The sequence below is a fragment of the Pseudophryne corroboree genome, unplaced genomic scaffold (assembly GCF_028390025.1).
Source record: "Pseudophryne corroboree isolate aPseCor3 unplaced genomic scaffold, aPseCor3.hap2 scaffold_847, whole genome shotgun sequence".
NCBI classification, from domain to species: domain Eukaryota; kingdom Metazoa; phylum Chordata; class Amphibia; order Anura; family Myobatrachidae; genus Pseudophryne; species Pseudophryne corroboree.
This window is the reverse complement of record NW_026970426.1, coordinates 19,797-34,560: the sequence shown is the minus strand read 5'-3', so window position 1 is coordinate 34,560 and position 14,764 is coordinate 19,797. Positions and strand designations below refer to the sequence as shown.

The 14,764-nt window shown below is 49.6% G+C and overlaps 1 long non-coding RNA gene across 2 annotated transcripts; it reads right to left on the bottom strand.

Moving 5' to 3' along the window:
• Positions 1 to 321: 321 nt before the first annotated feature.
• LOC135043027 (uncharacterized) lies at positions 322 to 12,749 on the bottom strand. 2 transcript variants are annotated; one of them, XR_010236053.1, is made up of 4 exons: positions 12,681 to 12,749; positions 11,393 to 11,569; positions 546 to 624; positions 322 to 408 (listed from the first exon to the last, which is right to left on the bottom strand). It is a non-coding gene; the product is annotated as an uncharacterized LOC135043027 (long non-coding RNA). The 2 variants fall into 2 exon arrangements; XR_010236052.1 differs by having other exon boundaries at positions 11,404 to 11,569.
• Between the last annotated feature and the right edge of the window lie 2,015 nt (positions 12,750 to 14,764).

Sequence of the window (14,764 nt, the reverse complement as noted above, 5' to 3'; positions counted from 1 at the left end):
GTAAGACTCTAAAATAAAAAACAGAAGCCCTCTGACCATGGTCTGGCTCCTGCCGCACCAAACAAAAAACTGATTTGCCTGATGTAGGCGATAGAATAGGATATAGGCCCATTGCATTCTGGAAGGCCAAAAGCTTTGATCGTTGGTGCCAATCCGCTGTCGCTACCTCATGTCCCAAAGTTATACTGTGGATAACCTGTGGACCCTGCAGGAGAAAGTATAACATCAGTGCAAAATACACACACAGCGTCTTTACAGATCAGAGGGACAGTAACTTTGGTATATGGGCGAGACCCTAAATCCCACCTACCGGATCCTCCTGTGCGGTCCTGTGATTCTCCTCTGTACAATCCTGGGAATACAGAGGACGGGGACATCTCTCTGGGGTATCTCTGTTACTGGGCCCATCTGTAGGAGACACACAGTGACTGAGTACAGTATATATATATATATATATATATATATGTGATTATCAGATGATGTGTGTATATAGGGGACCCCCATACCTGCTCTCCCCTGTACAATACATGACAGTCTCCTCTTACCCAGTGATGTGAGGGGCCGGTGATTCTCCATCATCACGTCCTTGTATAGACCCCTGTGTTCCTCTATATACTCCCTCTCCTGCATGGAGACATAGACAGTGACATCCTGACACCTTATATGAACCTGACACACACAGTGATACAGTCATCACCCAGTCACATCCCCTGGTGTTAATGTATAATGCCCCATTCCCAGCAGTCACAGTGACATCCTGACAACTTATATGAACCTGACACACACAGTGATACAGTCATCACCCAGACACATCCCCTGGTGTTACTGTATAATGCCCCATTCCCAGCAGTCACCTCTCCAGTCATCACCCAGACACATCCCCTGGTGTTACTGTATAATACCCCATTCCCAGCAGTCACCTCTCCAGTCATCACCCAGACACATCCACTGGTGTTACTGTATAATGTCCCATTCCCAGCAGTCACCTCTCCAGTCATCACCCAGACACGTCCCCTGGTGTTACTGTATAATGTTCCATTCCCAGCAGTCATCTCTCCAGTTATCACCCAGACACATCCCCTGGTGTTACTGTATAATGTCCCATTCCCAGCAGTCACCTCTCCAGTCATCACCCAGACACGTCCCCCGGTGTTACTGTATAATGTCCCATTCCCAGTAGTCACCTCTCCAGTCATCACCCAGACACATCCCCTGGTGTTACTGTATAATGTCCCATTCCCAGCAGTCACCTCTCCAGTCATCACCCAGACACATCCCCTGGTGTTACTGTATAATGTCCTATTCCCAGCAGTCACCTCCCCAGTCAACACCCAGACACATCCCCTGGTGTTACTGTATAATGTCCCATTCCCAGCAGTCACCTCTCCAGTCATCACCCAGATACATCCCCTGGTGTTACTGTATAATGTCCCATTCCCAGCAGTCACCTCTCCAGTCATCACCCAGACACATCCCCCGGTGTTACTGTATAATGTCCCATTCCCAGCAGTCACCTCTCCAGTCATCACCCAGACACATCCCCTGGTGTTACTGTATAATGCCCCATTCCCAGCAGTCACCTCTCCAGTCATCACCCAGACACTTTCCCTGGTGTTACTGTATAATGCCCCATTCCCAGTAGTCATCTCTCCAGTTATCACCCAGACACATACCCCGGTGTTACTGTATAATGTCCCATTCCCAGCAGTCACCTCTCCAGTCATCACCCAGACACATCCCCTGGTGTTACTGTATAATGTCCCATTCCCAGCAGTCACCTCTCCAGTCATCACCCAGACACGTCCCCTGGTGTTACTGTATAATGTCCCATTCCCAGCAGTCACATCTCCAGTCATCACCCAGACTCATCCCCTGGTGTTACTGTATAATGTCCCATTCCCAGCAGTCACCTCTCCAGTCATCACCCAGACACATCCCCTGGTGTTACTGTATAATGTCCCATTCCCAGCAGTCACCTCTCCAGTCATCACCCAGACACGTCCCCCGGTGTTACTGTATAATCAGGGCCGGCGGAACCCGCTCAGCAAGGGGATGCATTGCAGGGAGGCGCTGGGCTAAAGAGGCGCTCTCCCCGCTTTGCATTCCTGCTGCCGTGCGCTGTACCTGCCGGCTAACGCTGCTCTGTCACACTGTCTGACAGGCACAGCGGCGCCGTCAGCATGAAGCGCTGCTGGGGGAGGGCGGAGCAACTAGAGCACAATACAAGCTCTAATGCGGGCAGCCCTGCTCAGCTCCGCACTCCATAAGAAGACTCCACTGGCGGCTATAATTATTTCAAAGTAGAACGAACCTCGGTAGGGGATGGGCGGCACTAAAGGAGGAGACTGGTGAGTGGTAGGGGATGGGCGGGAGTTACTGACTGCGATCCTTCCTACTTCCATGCTTAGTGTCACATTGCTTAACTTCTTGCAGGTGCGCATGGAGCGTGTGGTGTGCTATCCTTTCTTCCTGGTACTGTGCAGCTTGGTAGCAGGATGTTGTAGATGGATTGGGTGCTGTGCAGTGCAGAAGTGACACCTCTGCAGTCTGCAACTGCCTGGATTGCACTATTAATGAGGTACTATAGAATAAGATTACTCATTGGGGGATTTTTTTACATTCACAGTATGGGCGGGATGTACTGTCACTTATCGCGGGTCATCGCTGGTCAACGCAATGATGCTAATCGCATATGTACTAACATATGCGGTTAGTATCACAAAGCGATGCCAGAGGTGTCCTGCGATCAGTGATGGTCCACAGGACAAGATTTGTGGCGGCTTCTGTCACCTCCCAGCCCCAGGAGGTGACGTGCAGGGAGTCCCGTGCTCCTCCTTCTCCCCCCTGTAGCCGGAGGAGGAGGGGGACCGGGGTGAGGGAGGTTGTCGTGAGCGGCGCAGGTCGGCGGCGGAATGCAGCGGCGGTAAGAAGCCCATAGGCTTCTATGGGGTATCGCCATCAAAAGATGGAGATACACCAGGTGGCGTAAACCGTGCGGTGGGGTCTTAGTACATATAAAAATGCGGTAAAAACCCAGAAAACGGGGGTTTTACAGCATTTTATCATTTGTATATCCCGCCCTATGAAAGAAAATAAAGACCATCAGAGTAGGGACCCTTTCACAAACTCTTGTTCTTTAGAATTCACATGCCAAATGGTGTAAAGGTTTGTTCTGAGTATTATAATAATATTATTAGTTATTATGAAGGTTTTTTTCTCTCCTATACTTTCCCATCTTTTTTCCCTTTCCCCCCATGCCCCCTTATTCCTTACCCTATTCCTCCCATCTACCCCTATTCCTTCTGTTTACTCTTATTCCTCCCCCTATAATCCTATCATCCCCTATTACTCCTGGATCGACCTATTCCCCCTATTCCTCCCATCTCCTACATTCTTCCCATTTTCCTCCCATCTACCCTATTCCTCCTCCTATTCCTCCCATCTCCTTCCTATTCTTTTCCCTATTCCCTGTGTTGGTTAAGGTTAAGCACCGCCTGGGGGAGGTTAGGTTTAGGCACTAATGGGGGAGGGTTAGGGTTAGACTGCGGGGAGGGGGTTAGGTTTAGGCATCACCAGGAAAAGGTTAGGGTTAGGCACTAAGGAGGGTTAGGCTGTGGGAAGAGAGTGGTAGGGGAGGGGCAAAACATACTTACCTCGCCCCTGTCGGGATTTCAAACATCAAGAATCTGGCGTCGGTATTGTGAGTAGCACAGTATCAGGGAATTCGGGGGCACATCGCGCAGTTTCAGGGAATGTGGGGGCACATAGGGCAGTTTCAGGGAATGTGGGGGTACATAAGGCAGTTTCAGGGAATGTGGGGGCACATAGGGCAGTGACGGGGGATGTGGGCAACATAATGCAGTGACAGCTGACAGGATAAGGCGGCACATAGTGAAGTGTCACTGTTGCTGGGCATCTCTGCACCTTTCTTATCTGCCTGTGACCGCGTAGGTTGAGTGAAGCCAGTGTTTGTCGTCTGTTATGCTTTAGTCAAAATGCCAATTTAGGACTTAAAAAAGAATAATTGAATTTTTAAAATGTAGGGGGTTGGTGGCAGCCAATAATATTGTGCCCAGGAGCAACCTGGCCCATAAATCCGCCACTGCAATCCACCCTGCTGATCTCCCATGTGCAGTAAGTACTGCACTACCCCCTCTCTCCCCTCCTATGGACATATGTGTAAAGGGCACTACTACTGTGGGTGTTATGTGTGGCACTACTACTATGGGTGTTACGTATAAGGGGCACTACTACTGTGGGCATTACATGTGGTACTAATACCGTGAACATTATGGGTAGGGGGCACTACTACTGTGATCATTATGTGTGGCACACCCAACTGTTGGCATTATGTGTGGCACTACTACTGTTGACACTATGTGTGGCACTACTACTGTTGGTGTTAAGTGTAAGGAGCAGTACTACTGTGGGCAGTATGTGTGGCACTACTACTGTTGGTGTTAAGTGTAAGAGGCACTACTACTGTGGACATTCTTGTGACACCAATACTGTGGGTGCTATGCATAAGGGGCACTACTACTGTGGGCATTATGTGTGGCACTAATACTGTGGGTGCTATGGGTTAGGGGCACTACTACTGTGGACGTTATGTGGAAGGGGCATTACTACTGCAGATGTTATGTGTAAAAGGCACATTACTGTGGGCATTGTGTATAAGGAGCGCTACTGTGTAGCATAATGTGACTAAGGGGCACTACTGTGTGACATAACGTGAATACGGGGCACTACTGTGTGGTGCAATATAAATCGGGCACCATGTGCGGTGTAATGGGAATAAGATTTTGCTATTGTGTGGCATAATTTGAATTGGGGATAATAATGTGTGACCATGCCCCTTTCTTGTTAGACCAAAACCCTTTTTAGAGGCACGCCCCTTTGGCACATGCTGTCCCTTTATTATGTATGGGAGGGAGGGCGCAAATTTATTGTTTGCAGGGGGGCGCCGAAAACCCTAGCACCGGCCCTGTGTATAATGTCCCATTCCCAGTAGTCACCTCTCCAGTGTCAGATTGTGTTTGGTCTGTGTCCCCGGAGGGGGCGCTAGTGGGTCAGTGGAGGTAGATGGGAGAAAACGAGGAGGCTGGATAACGTTCCTGCGCATGAGCGCAATGGTATTTTATTTGGCAGATGATATAAAACAGAATGGTAGCAGAAACAATAATAACAGATGAATAAAGTCAATCACTCAGTATGATAACTGAAAGTCTATGGCAATGGATGACAGATGACTTGAGAAAATAATATCCGGTATATATAAACAGAAGAACAAGAGTTTGTGAAATGGTTCTGGTTTGGAAACCAGTGCAGGTTTTTAAAACAGGAAACTTAGGCAGTAAGGTGGAAATGGCAAACCTGAGCAGAGGCAGGAGTCTGACTTCACAGTGCAGGTGATGAGGCACTGGCAGCAGCAAGCTGTGTCACAGGTGGAGGAATGAAACACACCTGGAGTCAGTCTTCAACTGCAGGCTGAAGCACACAAGGTGGTGATGAGTGTGAAGCCTAATTGCAGGTTGCAGGTATTGCTGGGCCTTGAAGTTCCACGGAGCTGTGCAGAGTAACCAGGAGTACAAGTTCTTAAGCAGAGAACCAGGAACACAGGAGAAACAGGAACCGATCCTTTCACATGGGTCGCTGGAGAGACACAAAGTCCAGGATGCCTGCAGACTGAACCTGCAGTCTCTTATGTACCCCATGGTGCACAGGGATTGGGTGAGTGAAGGAAAAGTGGGTGCGGCCAAGCACCGGATTGGCCGCAGTATACTGGCTGTTTGCAGACTGTCATGGCGGCGCCCACGCCGCGGCCTAGCGGGGACGCGGCGCGCTACACGCCCGCTGTCTCAGGAGTGTTCCCAGGCCCTTGATGATGTCCCATGGCAGGGGCATAGGTGACAGGTGACCGCAGGGAGCCAGGACGGAGTCCGCAGCGGCGGACGGATGTCAGCCTGGTAAGTCGATTCCTGACAGTACCCCCTCCTTTAGGGGTGGACACCGAACACCCACGTGGCTTGGAGGGATGAGTGCTGTGGAAGACACGGACCAACCTAGGAGCATGGACATCGGACGAATTCACCCAGCTTCTCTCCTCTGGGCCATAACCGGACCAATCGACCAGGTACTGGAGACGTCCATACCGGCAACGGGAGTCCAGAATTTTGTTGTTCTCGAATTCCACGCCCCGCTGAGTTCGAACCTTGGGACCTACTGGAAGAGTATTCTGAAAGCGGTTTAGGACTAGAGGTCTGAGGAGAGAAATGTGAAAAGCGTTAGGTATACGAAGGGAATATGGTAATTTCAACTTGTAGGCCACTGGATTGATGACTCTCTCGATAGGGTAAGGGCCAATGAAGCGTGGTGCAAACTTCATGGATGGGACCCTGAGACGAAGGTTACGGGTTGATAACCAAACCTTGTCCCCAGGTTTCAAATGGGGAACCGCACGTCTCTTGCGGTCGGCAAAGACCTTGTACCGACTGGAGGCCTTTTTGAGGGAAACGTGAATTTTTCTCCAAATAGATGAAAACTGAGTCAGAGCAGTAGTGGCAGCAGGAACATCCATATGAGGGAGTTCTTGGAAATCAGGTACACGGGGATGTTGCCCATATACTGCAAAGAATGGTGTCGTTTCAGTAGCAGTATGGTATCGAAAGTTATGGGCAAACTCGGCCCATGGGAGCAGATCGAACCAGTCATCCTGGGAAGATGACACATATAATCTTAAAAAAGTCTCAAGTTCTTGATTGACTCTCTCTGTCTGCCCATTCGTCTGAGGATGGTATGAAGACGAAAACTTCAATTTGACCTGCATGGCAGAACAGAGGGCCCTCCAAAACCTCGCTACAAACTGTACCCCCCGATCAGATATTATTTCTGAGGGTAAACCATGTAAGCGGAAAATCTCCCGTAGGAAGATTTGGGCAAGTTTCGGGGCAGAAGGGAGACCCTGGAGAGGAACAAAATGAGCCATCTTGGTGAATCTGTCCACTACAACCCAAATGGTATTATGTCCCTGAGAAGGAGGAAGGTCAGTGATAAAATCCATGGACAGGTGTGACCAGGGACGACTAGGGACAGACAAGGGTTGTAACTGACCTGCTGGAGACTGACGAGGAGTCTTGTGCTGCACACATTTAGGACAGGATGCCACGAAATCCTGGATGTCCATTCTCATCTTTGGCCACCAATATGTCGCAGAAAGGAACTTGAAGGTCTTCAGGACACCAGGATGACCAGTGAACTTGGATTGATGGGCCCAAGATAGCAACTTGGGACGGAGTTCTGGGGAAACAAAAGTCTTACCAGGAGGAGGAGTTGGGGAGACTTGAGATGCAGCGAAAACCACGGGACTCAGGATGGAATGTGGCACTGAGTCAGATGTTCCTTCTTCAGATTCCATGGATCGGGATAACGCGTCGGCTTTCACATTCTGTGAACCTGGGCGGAAATGAAGCTTGAAATTAAAACGTGAGAAAAACATAGCCCACCTGGACTGGCGAGGGTTAAGGCACTGAGCTGCCTTTAAATATAGCAGGTTTTTATGATCCGTGTAGATGTTAAACGGATGTTTGGCCCCTTCTAGAAGATATCTCCATTCCTCGAGGGCCAGCTTGATCGCCAGTAACTCTTGATCTCCCACGGAGTAGTTAGCTTCTGCAGGAAGAAACTTGCGAGAATAAAATCCACAAGGGTGGACTTTCCCATCAGATCCCTTCTGGGAGAGAACAGCTCCAACCCCAACGGTAGAGGCATCTACCTCCAACTCGAACGGTCTGTTGACATCTGGCTGAGACAGCACTGGAGCAGACATAAAGGCTAGCTTGATCTTCTGGAAGGCTGCCAAGGCTTCTTCTGACCAGTTGGAATGGTCTGCCCCTTTCCGAGTCAGGTTGGTAATAGGAGCGATGAGAGTGGAGAATCCTCGAATAAATTTTCTATAGTAGTTGGCGAAACCCAGGAACCGCTGGATAGACTTGAGAGAATTTGGAATGGACCAATTGGCAATAGCTTCCAATTTTGTCGGGTCCATCTGAAGATCCGATCCGGAAATTATATAACCCAGGAAGGGTATAGAGGGAACTTCAAAGGTGCATTTAGATAGTTTTACCCGTAGAGACGGTTCTCACGAAGACGTCGGAGAACTTCACAGACTTGTAGGCGATGAGATGGAAGGTCTTGGGAAAAGATAAGAATATCATCTAAGTAAACAACGAGGTACTTATACAGGACATCACGAAAGATTTCGTTCACAAAGTGTTGGAATACTGCTGGAGCATTACTCAACCCAAATGGCATTACCAGGTATTCATAATGGCCATCTCGAGTGTTGAAAGCTGTCTTCCACTCGTCACCACTCCGGATTCTGATGAGATTATAGGCACCGCGGAGATCTAACTTGGTGAAAATGCGGGCCCCTTTAACTCTATCAAATAATTCGGTAATGAGTGGTAATGGATAACTATTCTTGATGGTAATGTCATTGAGACCCCGATAGTCAATGCATGGACGCAGTCCTCCATCCTTCTTTTTAACAAAGAAGAAACCTGCACCAGCGGGTGATGATGACGGACGGATGAATCCTTTCTGAAGATTCTCTCTGATGTAATTACTCATCGCCTCAGTTTCAGGAACAGACAAAGGGTAGGTGCGACCCCTAGGTGGATTCTTGCCAGGAAGGAGATCGATGGGACAATCCCATTCCCTATGGGGCGGCAGAATATCAGCAGCCTTTTCACAGAAGACGTCTGAGAAGTCTTGATAAGCTGCTGGGAGACTTGACTGTGTCTTAACTTCGGTAGACTTTATGGGACACACTTGGGCTAAGCAGGATTGATGACAATGTGAACCCCATGAGGTAAGCTGCAACGTTGACCAGTCAAACTGTGGATTATGTAGCTGGAGCCAAGGCATGCCCAAGACAATCTCCTGGGTGGCTTGAGGGATGACCAGGAACTTAATCAGTTCAGAATGGAGAAATCCAACTCCCAGAACCACTGGGGCAGTTTGATGAGAAATGTTCCCCTTGGAGATTCGACTACCATCCACAGCAGTAATATACACTGGACAAGAAAGTTCACAGGTAGATAGGCAAAATTTATTTACCGCAGCTTGGGTGATAAAGTTTCCTGCAGCACCGCAGTCCACTAATGCTGACGCAGACTGGAGCCCAACTGGAGTCTCTAGCGTCACTGGAAGAATGAGATCTTGTTGAGAAGGAGCTTGACTGAAAGATCCTAACTTGACTCCTCCCTTACAAGTCAGGATCTGGCGTTTCCCGAACGCACCGTGCAGGAGTTAATCTGATGGCCCGCAGCAGCACAGTATAGGCAGAGTCTCTCACGTATTCTTCTTGCCCGCTCTTCAGGAGTTAGGCGGGACCTATTTATCTGCATAGGCTCGTCAGAAGAGGGAGACTGGAACTGTACAGAAGGTATGAACCTTGATCTGCGTGGCTCACTCCGAGCGCGTTCATTATTGCGTTCGCGGATGCGAGAGTCCAACTTAATGCACAGGGAGATCAAATCAGACAGTTGAACAGGAATGTCACGGGTCGTCAGTTCATCCTTGATCCGATCCGAGAGTCCGTGCCAGAAGGCTGCTACCAGAGCTTGGTTGTTCCACTGAATCTCTGCAGCCAACGTCTGGAACTGGATGACATATTGTCCCATGCTTCGGGTACCTTGACGAAGTTGGATCAGGTCTGCCGAAGCTGATGTTGCACGACCAGGCTCGTCAAAGATCCGTCTGAAAGTTGACACGAAGTCTGTGTAGTTGTTGATCAGAGGGTCAGCACGTTCCCACAGAGGAGACACCCAACTCAGAGCAGATCCAGAGAGCAAGGAGATGATGTAGGCAACCTTGGACCTTGGCGTGGGGAAATTATGTGGCAATAACTCAAACTGTATTTCACATTGATTGAGAAACCCGCGACATAATTTAGGACTGCCATCATACTTGCTCGGCACGGGCAGGTGCAGACGTGACACTGGAGCTGATGCAGCCGACATAGAAGAACTTACAGCACTGGCAGGTGCTGGAGTAACAGGAACAGTAGGAGAGAGTACACTAGGCAGGGATTGCTGCAGTGTATCCAATCGGGAGGACATCCCTTGCAGGAAGTGAAGCATCTGCTGCTGCGCAACCTCTTGACCATCCAGACGGGAGACCAGATCTTGCAAGGCCTCTGACCCCACACTCCGTCCACCATCCGAGTCCATCGATCCTGGACTTACTGTCAGATTGTGTTTGGTCTGTGTCCCCGGAGGGGGCGCTAGTGGGTCAGTGGAGGTAGATGGGAGAAAACGAGGAGGCTGGATAACGTTCCTGCGCATGAGCGCAATGGTATTTTATTTGGCAGATTATATAAAACAGAATGGTAGCAGAAACAATAATAACAGATGAATAAAGTCAATCACTCAGTATGATAACTGAAAGTCTATGGCAATGGATGACAGATGACTTGAGAAAATAATATCCGGTATATATAAACAGAAGAACAAGAGTTTGTGAAATGGTTCTGGTTTGGAAACCAGTGCAGGTTTTTAAAACAGGAAACTTTAGGCAGTAGATGGAAATGGCAAACCTGAGCATAGGCAGGAGTCTGACTTCACAGTGCAGGTGATGAGGCACTGGCAGCAGCAAGCTGTGTCACAGGTGGAGGAATGAAACACACCTGGAGTCAGTCTTCAACTGCAGGCTGAAGCACACAAGGTGGTGATGAGTGTGAAGCCTAATTGCAGGTTGCAGGTATTGCTGGGCCTTGAAGTTCCACGGAGCTGTGCAGAGTAACCAGGAGTACAAGTTCTTAAGCAGAGAACCAGGAACACAGGAGAAACAGGAACCGATCCTTTCACATGGGTCGCTGGAGAGACACAAAGTCCAGGATGCCTGCAGACTGAACCTGCAGTCTCTTATGTACCCCATGGTGCACAGGGATTGGGTGAGTGAAGGAAAAGTGGGTGCGGCCAAGCACCGGATTGGCCGCAGTATACTGGCTGTTTGCAGACTGTCATGGCGGCGCCCACGCCGCGGCCTAGCGGGGACGCGGCGCGCTACACGCCCGCTGTCTCAGGAGTGTTCCCAGGCCCTTGATGATGTCCCATGGCAGGGGCATAGGTGACAGGTGACCGCAGGGAGCCAGGACGGAGTCCGCAGCGGCGGACGGATGTCAGCCTGGTAAGTCGATTCCTGACATCCAGTCATCACCCAGACACATCCCCTGGTGTTACTGTATAATGTCCTATTCCCAGCAGTCACCTCCCCAGTCATCACCCAGACACATCCCCTGGTGTTACTGTATAATGTCCCATTCCCAGCAGTCACCTCTCCAGTCATCACCCAGACACGTCCCCCGGTGTTACTGTATAATGTCCCATACCCAAAAGTCACCTCTCCAGTCAGCAGCTGAATCGTCTTGTTGGTGAGTTCCAGGATCTTTTGGTTATTGTGTCTCATGTATCAGTGAGTGAGGTGGAGGCACAGTGATAGGGCTCTGGGTTCTGCTCAGTCCCTCTAACACAATGCGATCGGATGTCTTCTTTACCACTGTTTAACCCTGTGAAATAGGGGAGACATCAATATCCCTGTAAATACTGCCAGATCCCCTCACCTCCCTGTATTATAACTATAGATATAAGTGATATCACTGTGATGCTCCCAGATCCCCCCACCTCCCCAGTCATGTCCCTGTATTATTACTATAGATGTAAGTGATGTCACTGTGACACTCCCAGATCCCCTCACCTCCCCAGTCATGTCCCTGTATTATTACTATAGATATAAATGACGTCACAGTGACACTCCCAGGAGTGTGATATACATTTTCTTCATACTGCTCCAATTATCATCTGTTACACATGCCAGGGATATTATGGTCTCTGCTTTAATATATCCTAAAATTTTAGCAAAATTTTCAATCTCCACAATTACATATAATAAAACGAATAGTAATAATAATAATAATAATAATAATAACGACACTAAAGGCTGCACCCCAGTATAAAAATAATAACAGATGTCTTCAAAAGCAGGACACATCAGACCATTCATCCTCTATTGTAGGACATCACCACCACTCCCAATGTATAATAACAATACCAGGACACCACAAGATGCTGTCCCTGTATAATAATAACGGTACACAAAAACCTGCTCCCCCTGTATAACACTAATAACAAGAGGACACCACAGGCTGCAACCAATGCAAAATAATGATAATAATAGGACACCACAGGATGCTCCTCCTGTATAATAATAATAATATTAATAATAATACACCACAGGCTACTCCTCCTGTAAAATAATAATAATAACTGGACACCACAGGCTGCTCCCCCTGTATAATAATAATAATAATAACAAGACACTACAGGCAGCTCCGGTAGATGCTAGATCGGTAGATGCTAGAATCAAGTGGGCTAAGGGACCTTTTCCATTTGGGGGAGGAGTTACGACACAAGGGGGAGGAGCTACGCCAGCGGGATAGTTCCTCTACTGTCCACGCCACCAACTATTACCTTTAGTAATTAGGTGGCGAGCGAAGCGAGCCCGCGAGGGTACTTTTCGGGTACCCTGTTCACCCGTAGCTCCTCCCCCTGGTGACGTAGCTCCTCCCCTCAAAACGTCACAAGGTCCCTTCAGCCACTCCGATATAGAACCAACCTTACCTGATCTGTGTGACCGGAAGTAAGGAGGAAAGCAGGAAGTAGGGCATGATTGGCACGGGCCGCTTCCTGGTGACTGCCCCCTCCCCTCCCACACCCCGCTCACAGCCCGTGTTCTGTAATGATTATTACAAAACATGTCCTCAGTGCAGGAGGCCGGCGGCCATTTTCTTGTAGACCAGCCCGGCAGCAGCAATAGGTTCCCTGGCCGTGTAGTGACGTCAGGAGCGGCGGCCATTTTCCCCTGGTCTGAGCTCCGCCTTCCTTCTATCATTCCCACAAGGCAGCAGGAGCAGAGAGCAGCCATTGCTGTGTCTGGCAGCAGGTAATGATATTATTATTATTATTCTATAGGCTGAGCAGCTCTGGTGTCAGGTTCTGTACTACAGGGGGAGCAGCCTCTGGTGCCTTGTTATAGTGCAGCTGGAGCAGCCTCTGGTGCTGCATTATCCCTGTACAGGTGGCTGACACTCTAGTGTCCTATTACTGTAATACAGGTGGCGCAGACCCCGCCGTTACCGTAATACAGGTGGAGCAGACCCCGCCGTTACCGTAATACAGGTGGCGCAGACCCCGCCTTTACCGTAATACAGGTGGCGCAGACCCCGCCGTTACCGTAATATAGGTGACGCAGACCCTGCGTTACCGTAATACAGATAACGCAGACCCCGCCGTTACGTAATACAGGTGGCGCAGACGCCGCCATTACCGTAATACAGGTGGCGCAGTCCCCACCATTACCGTAATACATGTGGCGCAGACCCCGCCATTACTGTAGTACAGGTGGCGCAGACCCCGCCGTTACCGTAATACAGGTGGCGCAGACCCCGCCGTTACCGCTTTTCTGTACATATAATGGCATTGTACTATATAGGGGAGCGCTATGTGTCCTACTCTACAGGGGGTACAACCTGTGTTTCCCTTTTATACAGGGGGAGGTGCCTGTGGTGTCTTGTTACTATTATTATATATAAGCGGCATGTAGTGTCTTCCTATACAGAAGGAGTTGCATGTGTTGTCATAATATACAGGGGTAGCATCCTGTGCTGTCATAATTTACAGGGGTAACCTCCTGTGCTGTCATAGTATACAGGGGGAGTGGTCTGTGTTGTCATAATATAAGGGAGGAGCATCCGGTGCTGTCATAGTATACAGGGGAAGTGGCCTGTGTTGTTATAATAGACAGGAGGGGTGGTCTTCAGTATGCCGGCGGTCGGGCTCCCGGCGACCAGCATACCGGTGCCGGGAGTCCGACAGCCGGCATACCGACACTTGTTCTCCCTCGTGGGGGTCCACGACCGCCCTGGATGGAGAATAAAATAGTGTGGCGCGCGTAGCGTGCCACCGTGCCCGTAGCATGGCGAGTGCAGCGAGCCCGCAAGGGGCTCATTTGCGCTCACCACACTGTTGGTAAGCTGGCGGCCGGCCTCCCGGCGCCGGTATGCTGGTCACCAGGAGGCCGGCCGCCGGCAGATCGTAGTGAACCCGACAGGAGGAGCTGCCCACGTTGTCATAATATACAGGGGTAGCATCCTGTGTTGCCATAATATACAGGGGTAGCATCCTGTGTTGTCATAGTATACAGGGTGAGCAGCCTGTGTTGTCATAGTATAAGGGGAGCAGCCTGTGTTGTCATAGTATACAGGGGGAGCAGCCTGTGTTGTCATAGTATACAGGAGGAGCGGCCTGTGTTGTCATAAAATACAGGGGTAGCATCCTGTGCTGTCATAGTATACAGGGGGAGTGGCCTGTGTTGTCATAGTATACAGGTGGAGCAGCCTGTGTTGTCACAAAATACAGCGGTAGCATCCTGTGCTGTCATAGTATACGGGAGGAGCGGCCTGTGTTGTCATAATATACAGGGGTAGCATCCTATGTTGTCATAGTATACAGGGGGAGCTGCCTGTGTTGTCATACTATACCGGGGGAGCAGCCTGTGTTGTCATAAAATACAGGAGGAGCAGCCTGTGCTGATATAGTATACAGGGGTAGCATCCTGTGCTGTTATAGTATACAGGAGGAGCGGCCTGTGTTGTCATAATATACAGGGGTAGCATCCCGTTTTGTCATAATATACAGGGGTAGTG